The sequence below is a fragment of the Sus scrofa genome, chromosome 9, assembly GCF_000003025.6.
Source record: "Sus scrofa isolate TJ Tabasco breed Duroc chromosome 9, Sscrofa11.1, whole genome shotgun sequence".
NCBI lineage: Eukaryota > Metazoa > Chordata > Mammalia > Artiodactyla > Suidae > Sus > Sus scrofa.
This window is the reverse complement of record NC_010451.4, coordinates 250,257-256,680: the sequence shown is the minus strand read 5'-3', so window position 1 is coordinate 256,680 and position 6,424 is coordinate 250,257.

The window sequence follows — 6,424 nt, the reverse complement described above, 5'->3', positions numbered from 1 at the left end:
ATTCTCAATGATGTTTTCTTTGAACTTGTGTCCTTCAGGTGAAGTCTGAGAGGATAAGGATGCATGCACGTGAGCAGGTGCTATATGAGCAACACGTACATCCGCTGTGCCTCGCTGCCTCACACCTGTACAGTGCCTGCAAGGCCCCATGGGCGGAGACCGGCAGTGCCTCTGTGGTGCATGGGAATTCGGCGAGACTCAAAGCCGGCACAGGCAAGCATGCTCTTTGGTACCTGCATGAGCAAGGGTGCTGGCTATCCTGACAAGGTGTGCTTTCTATCCAAGACAGAAATTGCTTCTAACACAGAAGGAGGCCGATAGCATTCCGAAAAACACACAAACTGAGGAACCACAGCATATTCTTAGTTACGTGACCTTCTTGCAGTAACCAGCGACTTGCTAAAAACGGTGAGATAGAGGGAAAGGGCAAAATGGGGCGACCCAGAGTTCCTTTTTTGCAGTACTTTCTTACTGTCAGTCGGTCAGAGGGGAAGGTTGGTAGAACGCGGGCTCATCAAGAAGACGGCAGAGCCGCTCTTGGCAGCATTTCCACTATTCATGTGAGAGTGAAATGGGTGTGCACATCCGAGCTTCGAGGCATAATTTTGATGATTACACAAGCAAGTAAACACTTCTATCTGCATTTAAAGTGGCCACTGCACAATATAAAGATAAAATTCAAGCTAATAATTTACAATTCTAATTTTTCTCTGCTTAGACCAACATTGACTAGAAAACGAAACACCACGACAAGTCGAGAAGGAAACCCTAGAAGGAAGGAAAGCTTTCACATGTCAGTACTTTTCCCGGCACTACCTTTTCCTGCTTTTCCCCTTTGGTTGAGGTCTGGTCTTACGTGAGTTCCAGACGCACCGCGTGGCAATCTGACATTTGCAAATACGGTATGAAAGAATCACCAGACAAGTCTAGTCACCATCTGTCTCATACAAAGTCACTGCCGGATCAGTGGCCATATTCCTTATGCTTATTTACTTTATACTGGGGGGTCCGTACCTCTTAATCCCCTTCACCTGTTTTGCCCCTCCAGCATATCGCTGAGTTTGTTTTCATTTTGTTTGTTCTAAAATACCATTTTTTAAATTATACAGGTAATCCACGCACTAGAGCACAAGGAAGAAAATAAACCCCGCACCCGCTACCCTCAGTGACAGCACCGCACCTCAGCACACGTTGTAGGCGACTTCTGTCCTGCCTAATGGCACGTGAGCTGGACCTGGTGTCTTGAGTGCAGACCCATAGCTGGGTGGGACTTCAGTGTAAATTCTGCCCACAGTTTATCTAATTACGTTTGGGAGCAGGACGCTGCTGAAAGGAATTCGGCAAACTTCCCTCTACATCCATTTAACTGTGATGATTTTAACTCTTTTTTTGCTTGTTTCTTTTTAAGGACGGCCCCTGTGGCATGCGGAGGTTCCCAGGCCAATCAGGTTGAACTGGAGCTGCAGCTGCCGGCCAAGGCCACAGCCACAGCCAAGCCAGATCTGAGCCACCTCTGTGCCCTACGCCACAGACTGCAGCAACACCGAATCCTTAACCCACATCCTCGGTGACACCATGTCGGATTCTTAACGCAATGATCCGCAAGGGGCGTGCCATCTTTATCATCTTGAATGTACTGTTTATTTAAAAATCTGCCTGATCCAATTAGTCTGCTTTGAGGATTAAACGTTGTTCAACGTGTCTTTCTTCCACAGTGATGGGGTGACTGTTTCTCTCAGGTGTCTGGTTATCTTGGTTCATAATCCCCTGCTCTCCGGCATTCGTTCCCTCTTCTGTTCATATGTATCCAGCAGAGGCTGAGGGCCCAGGCTCAAGGTCTCGTCCAATGGATTCAAGAGACAGGGTGGAATACAGTCCAGGGTAGAACGCCTCAGATACCACGTTCCTTTGGCTGCCGCTTTCTTAGGCCACTCTTCAGGTCAGGAATTGACCCAAAAACTCTTTGAAAGAAACCCCAAAGTAGGAGGTAGTCTCCTTAGTTTGATTCCTCAGTTCTGGATGGACTTGGGGGTGGAGAGACGTCCACTGCAGGCCTGCTCGCCCGTATCCATCAATCCGTCGCGCGCACAGCACTTTCGCTTGAGCCTGTGGTTTCCGGGGGCCGCAGGGAGTCTGGGCCCTTCCTTAAGGCGGAAAGAGGGGAGATGGAACTTCGGAACTTTCAGCCCACCGTCTCATTGCTCTCCGGCCTCTTGCATGGCTCTAGCTCGTAGTAATAGCACATGCACACACACACAGCGTTATTAAGGCTTTCATTCTCCCCAGGGGTTTCTCAGGATGCTTGTGCTCTTTCTGCCAGGGCTGCTTTTGGATAGGAAGCCAGCAGGCTGTGCCAGTTCACAATCTTGACAGACAACTGAAGTTTTTAAGGGATCACGCTGGCTGCTGTGTAGAAAATGGAGCTCAGAGACACAAGCCTGGCCAAGGCAGACAAATCGGGAATCAGTGAGCCACTCCTGGTCAGAGGGACGATGAGCTCCGACTAACGACAGTGCTAGCGGTAGAGATGAAAGAAGTAGTTGGATTCAAGGAGTTCCTGCTGTGGGTCAGCGGGTTAAGAAATGGACTTGTACCCATCCCTGGCCTCGCTCAGTGGGTGAAGGGTCTGGCGTTGCCGCGAGCTGTGGTGTAAGTTGAAGATGCAGCTCTGATTTGACCCCTGGCCTGAGAACTTCCATATGCCTCAGATGCAGCCCTAAAAAAAAAAGAAAGAAGAAAAAAAAGAAAATGGTTGTTCAAGGGTTCTGGAGTCACAATTAATAAGCTGTGTTGATGAGTTGAATTCAGGGCCAAGAAAAGCATCACGGGATAACGAATGGCTACTAAAATCTCGACGTATGAATGGAGCCCTCCCCCTCCTTTTTTTGCGTTTTGGGGCTACAGCTGTGGCATATGGAAGTCCCCGGGCTAGGGGCTGAATTGGAGCTGCAGCTGCCGGCCTAGAGCACAATTGGAGGGGGGCCATTTTTAGAGGAAGACCGCAGAAGAGCAAAGTTGGGGGCTCTCGATTTTAGACATTCAGCTCATTCTTATTGGGTAAAACAGAAATCCCAAATTGGGCCAGTTCCCACAAGGGGTCTTCTGCCGCCCTCCCCACCCACCCTCAGAATCAGGTCTCGTTCTGTGTCCCGCGCCGAGAGGCAGGCCAGGAGGTGGACTCCCGCCCGCTTCCTATCAGGGAGTCTGCGACAGTTAAGGGAGAGGACACGGTGTGTGTGAGCTCCGAGCTTTCTGCTCCCAGGGATCAGTCACTCCAGCTCCTGGCATTTCCAGCTTTCCATGTGCTTCTTAGCCAAGTAAACTCATCTCCCCTGCTGGAGTCCCCACCGTGGCTCAGCGGGTTAAGAACCCAACGTAATCTCCGTGGGGATGTGGGTTTAGTCCCTGGTCTCACTCATTGGGTTAAGGATCTGGTGTGGCCACAAGCTGCAGTGTAGGTCACAGAGGTGGCTCTGATCCTGTATTGCTGTGGCTGTGGTGCAGGCCGGCAGCTGCAGCTCCAGTTTGACCCCTTGTCTGAGAACATCCATGTGCCGCTGGTGCAGCCATGAAAAGAAGAAAAAAAAATTCATCTCCCCTTCCTACCAGTAGTCCAAGTTCTTTTAGTCTGGTGGGACTGTCATGAGATGCCCTGCTCTCCTCCGGCTGAGTGGTGACCCCTGGAATGTGAATGCTGAACGCCTAACTGCTCACAAGCCGCGAAGCTGCACCTACTCAGCCCACAGGCAGAGGCCTGACCGCGATCCTGTCACGAGGCCATTTCAGTATTTTTGGGTCCCAGTACCCAGAGGTACCCATGAATACCCTTTTGCTCAAGCTGGAGTTGGCTTTGTTGCTTGCCATCGACGAATCCTAATAATGCACTTTACAGAGCGCCAGGACACGAGGGCAGCCCACCCCAAATGCCCCGAGTCCACACCCACCACAGATGGTGTTTCTGCCCCACCCCCTTCCTCCCCACCCCCGCCCCCACCCCAGGCAAGCAGCCCTTTGTTTTCTCAGAACTTTCCCCAAAGGCTCTAAAACCTGCCAGGCTTCCGCTTTGCAAAGCAAATCCACGTGTAGGGCTTGCTCCAGGCAGCATTTTGACAGCTGCTAAGGAGTGTTTATTTCCATCTCCCAGACCTTTACTCACTGCGCTTTGAGATCTAGTCCCTCTAGTCCCGCTCCTCGAGTCTGAACCGACGCCTCCCTTCCCAACAAGCCTGGCTGGAACTTCTATCTAAAGATCACCAGTCTGTCATGCTGCTTCTCCACCCAAACCTGAGATGTGAGAAAGATGATTCAAGTGTCTCTCGGGTCTTAGATAGAATCTTAGTTTCTACACTCAAACGTCACTTAAAATCACTCCTGTAATGTTCTGGCTACAGCCAGGCCTGATGTTCCATGATGTATCAGTTAGCACCCTTCACGCATGACACGATGCAAAACCTCCCACCTATTACATACGTTTGTTGGGGGGCAGGCAGTGCACGTCCACGCCATGTGGAGGTTCCCAGGCCAGGGACCCAACTGGAGCGGCAGCAGCGACTGGAGCTGCTGTGGTGACAACACTGGACCCTCAGCCCGCTGAGCCACCAGGGAACACCCTTTCCTATTTTTTGTGTAGCCGTAAAGTATAAATTCTGACAATTACCCACATTACCAAGTACCTTACATAAAGAGGTACACAGACCACACAGTGACACAGGCATTTGCACCTTTGAGGCCACATGTATCTTTTTTTTTTTTTTGGATATGGGCCTAAAAGGACTCTTCTGAAGAGTCCTTTCATCTTAGAAATACCTGGTACAAAAACTAGAACCCAGGAGTCCCCATCGTGGTGCAGGGGAAATGAATCCGACTAGGAACCATGAGGTTGTAGGTTCAATCCCTGGCCTTGCTCAGTGGGTTAAGGATCCTGCGTTGCCGTGAGTTGTGCCGTAGATCACAGACGTGGCTCGGATCTGGTGTGGCTGACTCCTGCATAGGATGGCGGCTGATGCTCTGATTAGACCCCTAGCCTGGGAACCTTCACATGCTGCGGGTTCGGCCCTAAAAAGACAAAAAAAAAAAAAAAAAAATCCCCCAAACAAAACCCAAAACCCATAATATCAAGTCTGATGACCACTTCAAGTTAGTAAGGACTGTACTTTGTTTTGGTTTTGATACTGATTGATTGATTACAGATTGTCTTTTCAGGGCAGGGCCGTACCCAAGGCATACGGAAGTTCAGCAGCAAGCTCCCAGGCTAGGGGTCAACTCAGAGCTGCAGCTGCCGGCCTACACCACAGCCAGAGCAACTTGGGATCCGAGCCGAGTCTGTGACCTACACCACAGCTCACAGTAACACCAGATCCTTAACCCACTGAGCAAGGCCAGGGATCAAACCCACATCCTCATGGATACTAGTCAGGTTCCTTACCAGTGAGCCACGATGGGAACTCCTGTTTTGTTTTGCTTTGTCCCGCCCACAGCATATGCAAGTTCCTGGACCAGGGACTGAACTCATGCCACAACGGTGACTCCAGGCACAGCAGTAACACCGGCTCCCTAACCACCAGGCCATCAGGGAACTCCAAGTTTGTATATTTTAGACGGATAACTAGTCACATTTTAGCATTGTCTTTCCGAATCTTCATCATGGAATCAGACTGGAAGGTGGCCTTTTGCCTAGCATCATCTGACACTTCCTTCAGAAAAGGACCTCTTTCCTGGAAAACTAACAAGGCCCCAGGGAGACTGGAGTGTGCTGACTTAAGGCCATACCTACCTTTCACCTTTGAGCAAGCCCCACCCAAAGTGCTGATCTAGTCACCAGAAGCCAGCTGCTGTGGCTCGGTGGCTGTGGAGGTATGGGTTTGATGCAGTGGGTTAAAGGATCCAGGGTTGTCACAGCTGTGGCGAAGGCTGCAGCCGTGGCTCCAGTTCCACCCCTGGTCAGGCAACTTCCATGTGCCCCAACCACCAACAGGCCACTGAGAATTTAAAAGGATCCTCGACAGAGAAATCACAATCTACACTAAATCGCTAAGTAAATGTCTTACCTGTGCTTACCTCTACAACTGAAAAAAAATTTTGTCTTTATAAGCAGGAAGATGTTCCCTGACTAGGAACCTAGGGGTTGAATGGGAGGGAGCTGAAGCTGCTGGCCCACGGCACAGCCACAGCAGCAGCCTCGCCAGATCCGAGCCTCATCTGCGACCTGCACCACAGCTCACGGCAACGCCAGGTCCTTAGCCCGCTGAGCGAGGCCAGGGACAGAACCTGCATCCTCATGGATACTCATGGGGTTTGCTAACCACTGAGCCACAACGGGAATGCCTTCAATGCAAGTTTTTTAAATACAAATACTTGCATGAAATAAATCCCAAGTACTACATTTAAGTTTTTTCAGTACAATTTATTCTTACATTTATTAAGT